A 14,061-nucleotide genomic window follows, 5' to 3' on the forward strand; every position below is an offset into this window, starting at 1 on the left:
CTACAGCCCCTGAATTAAATTTCCTCGCCTGTTGTTCGATAGCAATTCTTCCGACATTGGTTGTTTCATGTTTTTAATTGCTCTCAAACGAAGTTTAGTAATTATATTAGTCCTGTGGTCTTTTTTATGCAATTTTTTTGCTCAACCGATGTTTAGTCTGAACCTTTTCGTCCTCAAAAACAAGATAAACAGGTCAGGCACGAAGAGCATCTTTCAGAGCCTAGCCGGTCTCTAAGAATGCGATTCACCAAAACTGTTTTGAGGCGACAATTTCAATGTGTGAATGGTGGTTCTTAAGCTTGACCCCCACTTAATCACCCCCAACGTTAGTCGGTTATGTTTTAACGCTTTGATAAATAAGTGGTCTGTATATGCTTTTTGGTGGTGATAATTTTTAAAGTATCGAAAAAACGTTGCTTGAACAAAATCAGAGCTTTCTAGAAGGTGGTTTATCGTTCACGTGGGGCAACGTATTTTCACTTTTTTCTCGTCTTGAGTTTTAAATGCTCTCAAACGAAGTATCAAGTGCTTTTCAATTCAAGTTGTTTTTCAAATTAATTCAAGCTACTTTTTTCGTCAATTGTCTTCAAAAATTCTCATGATTGGTTTTAGTATGTGCTAGTTATTTGACGGGTTAGTGATTTTTTACTGAGATGGTTGCGTCGTTTCCGGAATTTTCTGGCTATGTTGTTTTTGATGTTTTGGTCACTCCGAAACAAGAGTTAGAGCGAAAACGCGAGTGGTTTTGCAGCAATCAAATTTCAAAGAAGAGTGAGAAAACGGTGTTTGAACAAAAATTCGCTGTCTCGATGGCCATTTGATTTGGATTTTTGATGATTTTATTAAATTTTTCATCGTTTTTCTGAGTGGTTTTCCCAATGCATTTTTTTTCTTTCTAGGTCTAGTTTTTTTGTTTAGTCCACAAAAATTCTTTTAGTGATGTCAGAGCTTGTCCTGCTACGTTCTTACCTTCTTTGCGATGGGGCTCATACTGTTTTTTAAACAGAATGCTATCGGTGAACCCAATTTCAAAATTTCATTTAGTTTTTAATTGATCGTTTGTCTGTGAAACACGATGTTTTTCACTTGTCTAAGCTTGTCTTTTTATTGATTAATTTCATGGAGCAGATGAATGGTTAATTCTAGTTCATAATGCTTTCAAAAAGTTCAATTTAGCACTTATGTTATCAAGTCAATTTGAAACTATTGTAAATTTGACAAACAAGAATAGAGCCTCGCGTATATAGATGTCCCCTTGTCTTTGAAAATCGTGCAACTATAATATCCTTGGGCCTTGATTAATAAGTCAGCTGTGTCAATGCCGCTTTCTTGTGTTTTTTTTGCAGATAACTTGACCAATTATTTTGTGTTATTTCTGTAGAAACATTGCTCCATACGCTGTGTTGGTTTTATAAACTTGTACGTCCATTTGTAGCTAAAAACTACTTATTCATATTTTAATTGATTTGTTAATCGGTCGGAGTTGAAACGATGCAATGCCGAATTTATATTAAACCGGGAACACTATAAAGTTAGAGCTTGCACCTAGTTCTGGAATTGTTCAGACTAATCAAAATAATTAAAATAATGAGGGTGAATTCTCTTGTAAACAAAAAATCTTTTCCTCTGACTGATGAGACCAGTTGAGCAGAAAGGCTTTCATGGCTAACAATTAAACGTTTACAAAAGAATTCGAAAGAAGGTTTTCATTCACGAAGTTGTTTTGTTTTGCAACTCTGAAAATCTTTTGTTCCTACAGCCATTTTACAAAAAGCGACACTTTAGGTACCAAGTTCCGACAATCGTTAAACGAAAATTATTTGATTGATGTGATGTGTTCATATTCGTGTTAAGGTCCTCTCTTTTAGAGGAAACCGGAATCGCAAAGGTGCTATTGGTGCTCTGTTGCATATTACCTGAGTTTGATGAGTTTTGTATATTTGTGCTCAATAAAAACCAATACCCTTCTTCTAAAGTCTCGTTGAATTCGATTTTGGAACAGCCAACGTAAGTTACCTTTAGATATGGGCACTTGACATCAAAAAAGTAGCAAAAGTAAAAAAAAAATGCGTCAGTAAAATAAATTGATGTCGGCTCTCTGACGTCCACTATATATAGACTTACAATCATTATTAACGGAAGATAATGTGAATTGATTTTCGAATTGATTTTTATCCATGGGATCGAGTTCAGTTTTTTTTTCTTAGATAATTTTGCACCATTTTTTTTGGTTAGATTGCCGTAACGTTAATATTTTAACTGCGCGAATGATTTTTTTGCACTTCTTCGAGACATGAAATGAATGTTCTACGCATGTACTTTCGAGAATGATACCCTATAAAGAATAAAGTCAATTGGTGTTTGAAGCATAAAGTCAGTGCACTAGTAGACATTTTCATGAATTTTGAAGTCAAAATTTGGAGCAATGATTTTGGTTACGCCGAAACAGGAAGTGTAGAAACAGGAAGCATAGTGAGAAAACGGCGTAGGAACAAAAATTCGCTTTTCGCTAGTAGTTTTTTGTTCGCATGCGGCATGTTCGCTCCGATCTTTACTGTTCTTTCGATTTTCTTAAAGATTTTTGCTAAATGGGTTTCCCAATCCGGTCATAGTCCATTCTAGGTCTAGTTTTTTGTTTAGTCAATGAAAATTCGTTGAATTGTCGGTCAGGACTTGTCCTCATATGTTTTTACAATCCAAGAATCGGATTGTATTGAACCTGTCTTTTTTGTACGATGTTTTTACACCTTTGTGCTGGTTTTCACACCATGACTTTGAGCCTTCAAATTGGGTTTAACAGGTAAGGCCCAGTGCGCTTGAAATTTCATTAGAGGTCTTTAGCTGGCGTTGGTAATTGTTCAAGCGCTTGTAGTGATGCAGCTGCTGGGCAGGTCGTAATTCATTGTTGAATTGTCATATTTAGGAGTTTTGAGCCCAAAATTGTGAAATTTCGTACGTGTTTTGTCATTTTTCGCGTTTTTCGTTGACCAGTCTTAAATTGACTTTTAAAATTGTAAGGCATGATTACTTTAATGATACTTTTCTGATGTATGTTTTTTGTTGCTGCAAACATAAACACGCAAAATTATACTAATTATGATAATGGACTTCGGCATAATTTCTAGTGGTAATGGAACCAACATTGAAATATTTCGAATTTCATCATGTTTTCTAGAGATGTTTTTTTTTAATTTTCCTAGTCCCAAGGGCCATTGAAACTCCTGTTTGATTGTAGGTTGCTGCATAAATTTAGTGAAATGGAATGGTTTTCAATTTTTTTATTTTGCAAATTCTAGCAGTTTTTCAATTTTTGAAATTGTCTGAAAATTATCATGTTCCGAGTTTATCGATCTTTATGGGTCAGTGAGACGTTTCTTAGGTTTGAAATTGGGTTGCTCAGTAGCGCTTGAAGACAATGAAATGGTTCTGAAATATTATTATCACGAATTTGGCAACATTATAATAAAAACTTTAATGAGCTTTTTGTCATTTTCATTGTGTATCGAATTCGAAAGGCCAATTTGATTTTAAGTCTTGCAGATGGAATTCTGGAAAGATTTGAGAGGCAGGAAAAATTGGTTTTTAAACCATCAATATTGCAAAATCTAAAATTTTTGAATAGATTTTGCCAATGTCAATTTCTTTTTAGTATTTGGCATATTTCTCGAGTTTTTCTCTTTGGGGGCCGATTAACTCCTTTCATGTCTTGGACGTGAGTAAAAGGGTATAATTAGATTGATTTATTTTGATCTTCAGGTTAAATACATTGATTATTTTTTGTTAGTTTGTTTGATTGCTTTAGTTTCTTCATTTTATAAACCTTGCTATTTCTTCAGTTTCTTGTTTTAGCTCCTCCAATTTTGGCACTATTTGCTTTTTGGGCTGCCATTGATCAATGGAATGGCTTGTCAGATGCAGAAGTTTTTCATCCATTTCTTTGGATTATATTTCAGAACTTGTCCTGTTTTTATTTCGTCTTCAGGTTTTTCGTTACGGCCATATGACGTCACAATCACTTCAAATGTGCTTTTTGTTCATTCGTTCATGCAATTTCAACTGAATCTTGTGAGTGACGTCATTTTTCACTCTTATTGGAGCGAAATAACCTGACTCAAGAATGATTTTCTCACTCTGAAATTGAATTTCATTTACTTTAGTTCAATGAGGCAAACCAAGAGAATGCGTGTCATTCTAATAGAAGGGTATTTGAGGGCAGCTAATAGACAGATTCTTAATCAAACAGATTCTTAAGTCAAACAGTTTCTTAATCAAAATAAACATCTCAGCCTTTATTGAAAAGATGTTTCTTTTTTTTGCTGTGTTGCTATTACTATTTTTTTGTCAATTGAATGCGTCACTCTAAATAAAGGTTATTTAAGAGCAGCTGATAGAGGCAGCTATAACTTGAACAAATTCTTAATCCAATTATAACATCTCAGCCTTCAATGAAAACACTATTTTTTGGTCTGTTTTTTTTACTGTTTTTTTAGACTGCAGATCTACAAAGCTATTGCGGCGATTTTTTGGCAATCTGCCAGCTATTTTTAAACATTAGTGCGATTACGCGCGATTTTGTCTGTAGTTTATTGAAAACCCGATTTTTTATATACTTCAATTGTACCTGAATGCTGTGGCATCAGCATTTCATTCTGCAAATTGGTGTACGAACTTGATGATAAACTCTTATTGGAAATGCCCTAGTATTCTTATCTCCTATAATTCTTTGAGATTTTGAGCACACTATAGTGGTTGGTAAATGTTAGCTGGTATCCCGTGAGCACAATTCATATGTGGGAACAATTACTAAAGGAGCGATGAGTTGTCTAAAAGGTAGTCCCAAAAATGTTATAATTTGTTGAATTTAGTTTTTACTTCGCGGAGGTGTCGGATTGAAACTAATGTTTGGTTTGGAACATATCAGTGATTTAGTAGTGCATAGATTAAAGTGTTTGCTTATTTCATTTTTCCAAAATCTTTTTATATATTATGGTCTGTTGGCTTTTTTGCGCTCTGTATTTTCTGGCATGTTTACATTCTTTTTCGCAATGCATGTATTGAGCTCTTGTGTCAATATGAATGCTGATCCTCGCTTTCACTCCTTGTCTCTTCCCCAGTTAGTTTAAAATCCGTGCGCGTATTTGAGAGTCCGTAATTGTATAGGATTTCTCGTGTGTTTGATTCTCATATGCCCATACCAATTTCATTACTTATCTGTAAACAGATTTTTTTTTTCAAGTAGAGATTAGTACGTCAAATCAATGAACAATTGTTTCAATCCAATAATATAAGTTATGATTTATTATTTTTGTATGCTTATTCATGTTGGTTGTTTTACTCTACTTGTCTCGTTTCAATTTATATACCACTTGATAGATCGAAAAGCAGTAGTCTGTATCTGATAGTTGGAGAACTACTTTGCCTGTACCGGAAATTGATTAGTGTACTGGACAGAGTTGGGACGAGCCAAGCCGCGTCGAAAGTGAGTTAGCTGGTAACTAAGAAAGATGGCATGAAAGTAGGTCTGAATCGTTTTACACCACAGGTGTATCGTTTTACACCATATCAGTTAAGTTCTCAAGCAACCATTTTCATTGTGATTTCCAGAGAAGCAATTGATGAAAAGTAAGCTGAAAGATTCAACGAATATTCTAAGCGCAGCAATGAATTAAAAATGAAGTTGAACTGAAACAATTGCTATGCTTTATGTCAGTGAACAATCTTAGCTTGTACTCACAAAATAACTGTTGAATCGAACTTATGTCTCTTAAAGACTCAGTTATAGTTAGTGAACTACTTTTGCATGTACGAATTGACTAGTGTGCCGAGCAGAGTTGAGACAAGGCAAAGTCGAGTCGAACCCAAGCCCGGCTCTAATCAATGAGAAATCGAAAGTAGTTACTTAATGGTTTAAGACCACCTACTTAGAAACGGAGTCCATATTTTTTAGAGGTTCTAATAAAAAATTTTAAGAAAACCGCTCTGGTAACAAACAATTTTTTGAACTAAGAAGTTAAACTTAGCACTCAAAACAAAAGATATTTCAAAAGGAGAAGAATCAAAAGGTGATCATCTTGCCAGCAGTCGAAAAACAGTGACGAGACGAACATTGTCATTTGTTCAAACTTGTGAAGTTTCTTATTTTTTTTACCATATAATAGGCGACTTCTAGCTGTTGAATAAAATTTGGATTTTTGATTTGAAAAGCAGCAGGTCTAGACCAGCTTATACACAGAAGGCCACTTCAGACTGAAAACTATCATTTGTTTGTTGGTTTTGTTCTTTAGCAAATTACTACACGAAATAATACTGCGTTAAATGGCAAGTTTTCAGGTAGTCAAATTTGTTCGAGAATCACATTAATACCCTTTTTAATAGGCTTTTTATTTTTGGAGTTCCTATTTTCTTTATGTAGATTGTTTTTTAAAAAATTTTTTGAAATACTTAATCATGACTGATTTAGAGAGCAAATCGCCGATTGATTCTCCTGGTAACAAGTTTGAAAGCAAAAACCTACGTAAAGCCAAATGAAACAGCGTAAGTTAACTAATGTAACCGTCCTGATGCAAAATGTCTATCTTTTTTGTACTCCTCCCAGAGGACGGCAACGTCATACAGTACGCGTCGAGTTATGTATGCTTTTTCCCAGTACTGACACCCCCTGTACATATACAGTGTAACTTAGTTTCGCTTATGTTGATTGTTGGAATAAAGTTTTTTCTAATAGTAATTCAACCATTATTCATGCAACATGATTCTTAGTCGCTCAGCCGATTTAGTGCCCTAATACGTGAGCGGGTGGGAACTTAGAATAATTAAGAAATTGTTGACTGCGTTTAGCTGCCTCTGGGCATTTCTATGGCTTTTCATCCTGTTTTTTCTTAATAACATGGGTGAAAGTTCAAGTGATGAGCAAATCTCAAGCAGATGGTGTGCCGGCAAAAGAGAATGATTTAATTTTTTGCTTACGAATTCTATTAGTTATTTAAGGGATAAATTATCAATCAGAACGCGGAGCTATTCCGTATTTAAAACAATTTTGTATATTTTATCATTGTTTTCACACTAATTGTATAGTATAATGTTGGTAGACCAAGTTTCTTGTTTCAGCCAGCGGATACGGGTTCTAGCCTACAAGTCCCCAAATCTAATCGATTAGGAAAACAGATTCTTGGAATGCAACTGTATTATTATCCAGTTTCTAGTCTCTCTTATATTATTTTTTTTCTTTTTCCAGCACTTTTAGATTTAATCATTCTGCATTCTGATTGGTTAATTATTATACTTCTTTATATCAATTGAAATTTATATCAGTTATGAATTTTATAAGCATCAAAGGATATTTAGGATTCGGCGAATCAGAGATTCGTCTTACTGGCCAGCTTTTTTTCCCTTTTAGCACGGCGATTTTGTTGTGAAACGGATAATACTAAATCAGAAAGCATCTTTCAGCTGTGAACAATTTAGTTTGGTTGCAGCTCCTTTTCTTACAAAATAAAAACTTTTTTGGTCTTTTTTTCACTTTTATGATTTCCGTTTTTTGTTATTTTTCTGCCTTTTCGGGCACCCAGTACAATTTAAATGAATTGAAATCTATTTAAATAAAGAACAAGGAAACATAAGGCACAAGATAATTACATTAGCACAACTCTATATCAGCAACACTTTGCTATCGCCAACAAGCAAGCATAAAATTGCGTAGAAAATTTATCCATAAAGTAGAGGAAGTTTAATAATTTTGATGCAAGTAAAATTTTATGAAGATAACGTAATCAGCGTATGCTCTGCTATTGCGTAACAATGGTAACCTCGTACAAGTTTTGCTTTTACAAATGAAGTGTTTTCTGTTCAGCCACGAGTTCTCCAAAACCCAACACACAGCCATACATATTATGCATGAGCGTTTCTAAAAAAGAATTCAAATCATGCGGGTGGTGCACTCGCCCCTGTTGGAGTACACTTCATTGTGCTCGGGAAAAGCTGGTAGAATTGTGGGGTAGAATGATCTGGGCGAAGCTTCTTGTGCTGCGCTTAGCAATGGTTGAGCGTAAATGTTCTGGTGGTTCAAATCTGATGATACCACTCTCGTGAATTGGGACTACTATCGAGAATTTGTAATTGATGTGCTCTGGGTGTTGCTGTAAGTAACGGTAGTCCTCGGTACTGACTGCTGAGACTGGATTTGTTTTCTTTCGTTTTCCCCGACTTTCAGTCTGAATGGAAAACGAAAACGCCTGTTAACTTTAATGAAACGATGCTGTAAGTGTACATAGCCGAAATAAGAGCAGCTGAGATATGCAGAATGAGGTTACACCGAGTCCAATTGAAGTGTTCCAATCATTAAAGGTAGAAAATGGTCGTTAAGATGTGACTTGTTCCCTCATTTTAAAAACGATGGGTTTCGCGAGCTCTTCTCATTTTTGCTGCTTTCTTTAATTCGTTGGAATTTTTGCCAGATTTAGCTGAAACTCTTCCAAATATGTTTCCTGGGCCTGACCCAAACATTACTGTTTGGGAGCTGTGACAACGGTTGCAATTGCTGAAACGACTTGCTTAATGGTGGTGATAACTCGATATTGAGCCACACTGCACCTGTCGTTTTACAGGCGTCGAATTCGGATTTGATGAAAATGTTTCGTTCGAGTTCATTTCCACATTTTTTAGCTATCAGGCACGCACTGCATCCTTTGTGATGTTTAGTTTGGTTGCAGCTCCTTTTCTTACAAAATAAAAACTTTTTTGGTCTTTTTTTCACTTTTCTGATTTCTGTTTGTTTGTTATTTTTCTGCCTTTTCGGGCACCCAGTACAATTTAAATGAATTGAAATCTATTTAAATAAAGAACAAGGAAACATAAGGCACAAGATAATTACATTAGCACAACTCTATATCAGCAACACTTTGCTATCGCCAACAAGCAAGCATAAAATTGCTTAGAAAATTTATCCATAAAGTAGCGGAAGTTTAATAATTTTGCTGCAAGTAAAATTTTATGAAGATAACGTAATCAGCGTATGCTCTGCCACTGCGTAACAATGGTAACCTCGTACAAGTTTTGCTTTTACAAATGAAGTGTTTTCTGTTCAGCCACGAGTTCTCCAAAACCCAACACACAGCCATACATATTATACATGAGCGTTTCTAAAAAAGAATTCAAATCATGCGGGTGGTGCACGCGCACCTGTTGGAGTACACTTCATTGTGCTCGGGAAAAGCTGGTAGAATTGTGGGGTAGAACGATCTGGGCGAAGCTTCTTGTGCTGCGCTTAGCAATGGTTGAGCGTAAATGTTCTGGTGGTTCAAATCTGATGATACCACTCTCGTGAATTGGGACTACTATCGAGAATTTGTGATTAATGTGCTCTGGGTGTTGCTGTAAGTAACGGTAGTCCTCGGTACTGACTGCTGAGACTGGCTTAGTTTTCTTTCGTTTTCCCCGACTTTCAGTCTGAATGGAAAACGAAAACGCCTGTTAACTTTAATGAAACGATGCTGTAAGTGTACATAGCCGAAATAAGAGCAGCTGAGATATGCAGAATGAGGTTACTCCGAGTCCAATTGAAGTTTTCCAATCAATAAAGGTAGAAAACGGTCGTTAAGATGTGACTTGTTGCCTCATTTTAAAAACGATGGGTTTCGCGAGCTCTTCTCATTTTTGCTGCTTTCTTTAATTCGTTGGAATTTTTGCCAGATTTAGCTGAAACTCTTCCAAATATGTTTCCTGGGCCTGACCCAAACATTACTGTTTGGGAGCTGTGACAACGGTTGCAATTGCTGAAACGACTTGCTTAATGGTGGTGATCACTCGATATTGAGCCACACTGCACCTGTCATTTTAGAGGCGTCGAAATCGGATTTGATGAAAATGTTTCATTCGAGTTCATTTCCACATTTTTTAGCTATCAAGCACGCACTGCATCCTTTGTGATGTTTAACACCAGCCAAGCCCGTTGAGTTGGAAGGCCTCTCCTTCATCAGGAAATCTGGATTTGCACTTGTAATCAGCCAGTGCCCATATCCAAGATTTTTGGCCTTCTTCCGAGGTAATTTGATGCTTTTCGCCCTACAGTTTTCCAAGGCTTCGTACTCGTCTTAAAAGAGAAGGGTTTAGTGCATGAATCTTTGTTTTTTTTGCAATTAGAATCCGTTTTGGAAGACGCTGTAGCTAACGGATTCAATACAGTTCTGAAGATCTCTCGGAGTCAGTATCGTAGCGAAGTGACGGTTCTCGGTAACTGCATATTCACTCTCAATTTTCCAGCGCAAGGCGTGGCTGCCATTTGTATGGTCTTTGATTGTTTCTGTCTTGGACTTGCGACAACCGCTTCTGCATTTTATTCACGTGGTCGACCGTTTGTAGAAGGGCTTGTTTGTTCAGATTACTGAGCATGAACCCAGGATTGATGTCAGCGCACATGACAAGGTTGAGCCACTACTAAGTCCGAGGCCGAACAGACCTGCCCCTGCAGCGAAAGTAATTGGCGCTACTCGTTTGGACCTGTCAATTGAAGTACATTTTGTGTCTGCTGGGGTTGAATGTGTTTGCGCAGACTTGATCTGCTCTGATAAGTCCGTCTTTGCCGGTTGCAGCTCATATCGTGTCTGTTTTAGTGTCTACTCAATTGTTAGGTTGCTTTTGCTCATTCTTGTGAAATTGAGTTGAAATAATTTTGTATCAATTTTCCACATTTCGTCAAGTGTGGCGGCGACGCTGTCCAGGTAGTTTTGCAAAGAAGCCTTAAGCGAAAGAAACGGCAGCGCAAACTCCGAGTTGATATAGCGCTCTGCCAGGACAATTTTCCTGTGAAAATTGAATAGGATTCCTCGTTGGGAGTCTTTGAGTGCAGCGATGCTGGTCATCGGGTGCGTAAAGGCAATGAGTTTCATCGTTTGTGTTTTTTCAATTCCTAGAGGTTGGAATGGGGGGAGGACTTTGTGAGGTTTAAGTATTTATAATCGTTCCATCATTGTGATTTTGGTTAAAGTTGCTGGTTGGATTGTTGAAAGTAACATTCAGAGTTTTTGTACTATTATTAAAATTCCGGAATGTTGGGTAGAGTTCATCCGTTATGTGTGTGAAATATCCTCTCGACCGGTCACCAAAATTAACTGTTATAGCTGCACCAGTTGGGACCAATTGTACTCGTGACAATGCTCATGGAGTCGTTTTGTAACGTTTCCTTAGAACGGTCTAGTAAATTTTCGATGTAATTGAAGCTGTATTTGTGTCCAGAAAATGAGAATGCTGGGCTCGAAATTTTTCTCGAGGTTAAGCAAAATGAAATTCTTTAAATCGGGGTAGAAGTAATGTTAAATGTCGCTTTCGAATTTGAGTTTAAGTTGAAAAAGTTCTGCGTTTTGCATCGTTAATCGAGCTGCTGCGAATGAACGCAAATTAAGGGATGCTTAGAGTTAAAAATAATCAATTTAGCTTTTTTTTGTTTTTGCGTGAAAGATTTTTGAAATCAAAGTTTCTGATCAAAAATAATAATGAAGCAATCTTTTATTCACTTGAATTTATTTCGTCTGTTTATTAGAATACTCAAACTTCTCAATCGAATTGTTGTTAAGGAGTAAGCGTGCTGTTGCGTATTCAGGTAATCCAATTGCGGCACAAAATTTTGAGATTATTTCTATTGTTTTTCGTTAATTCGTTTAAGCGGAAAGTATGACAGGTGTTCTTAATTACCAGCTCTAGGTAAAGTTTTCAAATTTTGCAATAGTTGTTCATGTGTTGTGGCAACGGTATAGGTTTTCGCTTTATTTACGGTTGCTGAGGTAGATGCAGGTGTAACTGCGTAAACAAAAGAATTTGTTTAATTTGGTAGCACTGCCTATGTACTTAAGCTGATTATGGGATTTCTCGAACTCACAAGCGTTCCGCTTTAGTAATTGAAAAAGGATTAAATTGCAGCAGGTGGCACCGTTTTTTGTTGGTTGCTGGAATAAACAAGGACGTAGAAATCGCGCGGTTTAAAAGTGGGTTGTTTTGACAATAGTTGCTATCATATTAGAAAGGGCGTCGTGGAGCATGAAAAAATGAAGTATTTAGGGAATATTAATTTGAAAACAAGCTATTAAAGAACAAAAAGTCATATTATCCTTTGATAAGGTATTTCCAATAAATCAAGATGAATCTGTTTGCCAAATTTGAAACTGGACTTAAAATTTGTTCAAGACTTTAAATGGAAAGTAACAGTATGAATCGTTCCTCAAAGTCGGGTGTAACTATTAAGATGTAAAATAAAAGATCCTCGGAATAGAAAGATGTTAAGATCTGTATAAATTTGTTTTGGTATGTTCAGTAAAGGCCAAAACAAATTTATTTCCATGAAACTGTGTAAAAAAGGTAATTCTGAACATCATAAAGATATCATAAAGTCCACATACTGATCGGTCATAATGATGTCTTTAAACACAAAAGCAGTTTTTTGGGTTTTCAAATGTTTTCTTCCATTTTTGTTCCCCTACCTTTTCCGCTTGCTTTTAGTTTCTTTTTGTTTTTTGTTTTTTCCGTTTTCTTCCTTTTTTTTCTTTTTGCTGGCTGTTGTTGCCCCCGTTGGATCGCAACGGTGTTGAGGATTGTGTGGTGCAAGTTAGGATTATACGGGAAGCCTAGCCGGTTCCCTTTCTAAGTATAAGCAATAGGTGTTGATTTGTGCCCAAATTTTTTTGAGTTAAAAAAACTTATGAATTTTTAAGTGGACTAACCAAGTGCATTTTCAGATTTAAAATGGAATACTGTAATGAAATTGTGAAAATTGTTGGAATTCAAATGTTTTGTTTTAAAGATGCTACCTATTACATGGAAAACGGGATTTTTTTCTATCACGAGTTCCTGGTAGCGCAACTGATTGTCCAATTCGGGATGTCGAAAATTTAGTGGTGAGAGTCACAGCCAGCAGTGCGATATGTGGTTTAGGTTCTTCATTGACTTTGCCGTTTGTAATGTCTGTGTGTTGGCTATTGTTGTATACAAAAAGTAAAGAACTGTTTGGTTCAATTGAAAGCTCCAAAGGAGTAAGCTTGGATATGCTTACAATACTGTTTCGTTGCCTTTTAGCTAAGCACTTTTGGTTACTGTGACTGACTCTTTGTGACTTGTTTTTTTTTAAAATGGCTTAATTTTACACTGCGCTTGTACTATGCTTGAATTTTCTCTTTGTTTTAATGTAATTTGTCCATTGAAATCGTGCTTTCCCTTTCTTCTGAGCGATTTTGAAATGACAAACTAAACTTTGCGCTTTTGTATATCTTTGAACTGAAGACAATTTTGAATTATTTCACATTATATGCTGTACAAAAATTGTACTGCATAGTATTGTGGTAGCAGGCGGAAAATCAACGGAAAGTGTAGCAATTGCTACGAGAGCAGGCGTGTAAACGAATAAAAATAAGTTTTTATCAAAGACAAATGCTATGTTCAGTTTGGGAAGGAACTCCATATTATGTCGGGGGTTCAATAGGATTTAAATGTTTTATTGTGCTTAAGATTTACATTGGCGATTACAAAAAACATTTACGTTAGTTTTCGGGCAAAAAGATGATTTAAATCCAAATCGCGTGTTGTCTCTATGAATATAATCTTTAATTTTTAAAAAAAAACTATAACAATGTGTTTGCAAAAATCCATGTGTTGTATATTTAGTAATGGAATTCAATCTCCGCTGCATGAATATAATGAGCCAGCTAGAGGACAGAAATCTGAAAAACCATGAAGCGCTTGATTCAAGCGCTGCGTAAAATGTGCTTAGGACGTCTCAGAAGGTTTAAGTTAATAAACGGTGCACTATATTACGAAAACGCTCTGATTCCTCTGAATACAGAGTTTGAGCGTACAATTGAGGAGTTGCACGGACCCGCTGATGGAAGTCACCGTATTTACGTGAAATTGCTTATCAATGCGCTCCGGAGGAGCGGCGTCCGGCTTCCCAGAGCTTTGGGTGGTCTTGTAGTTGCGGTTGAAAGGTGAAACACACGTAGATTCTCGTTGTAGATTCTCGTTGTAGATTTTCTTAATTTGATTTTCTTTTGTAGCTATATCCATCACAGTGTACCCTGTTTT

This window comes from Convolutriloba macropyga, chromosome 2, assembly GCF_964194025.1.
Source record: "Convolutriloba macropyga chromosome 2, txConMacr16.3, whole genome shotgun sequence".
Lineage (NCBI taxonomy): Eukaryota > Metazoa > Xenacoelomorpha > Acoela > Convolutidae > Convolutriloba > Convolutriloba macropyga.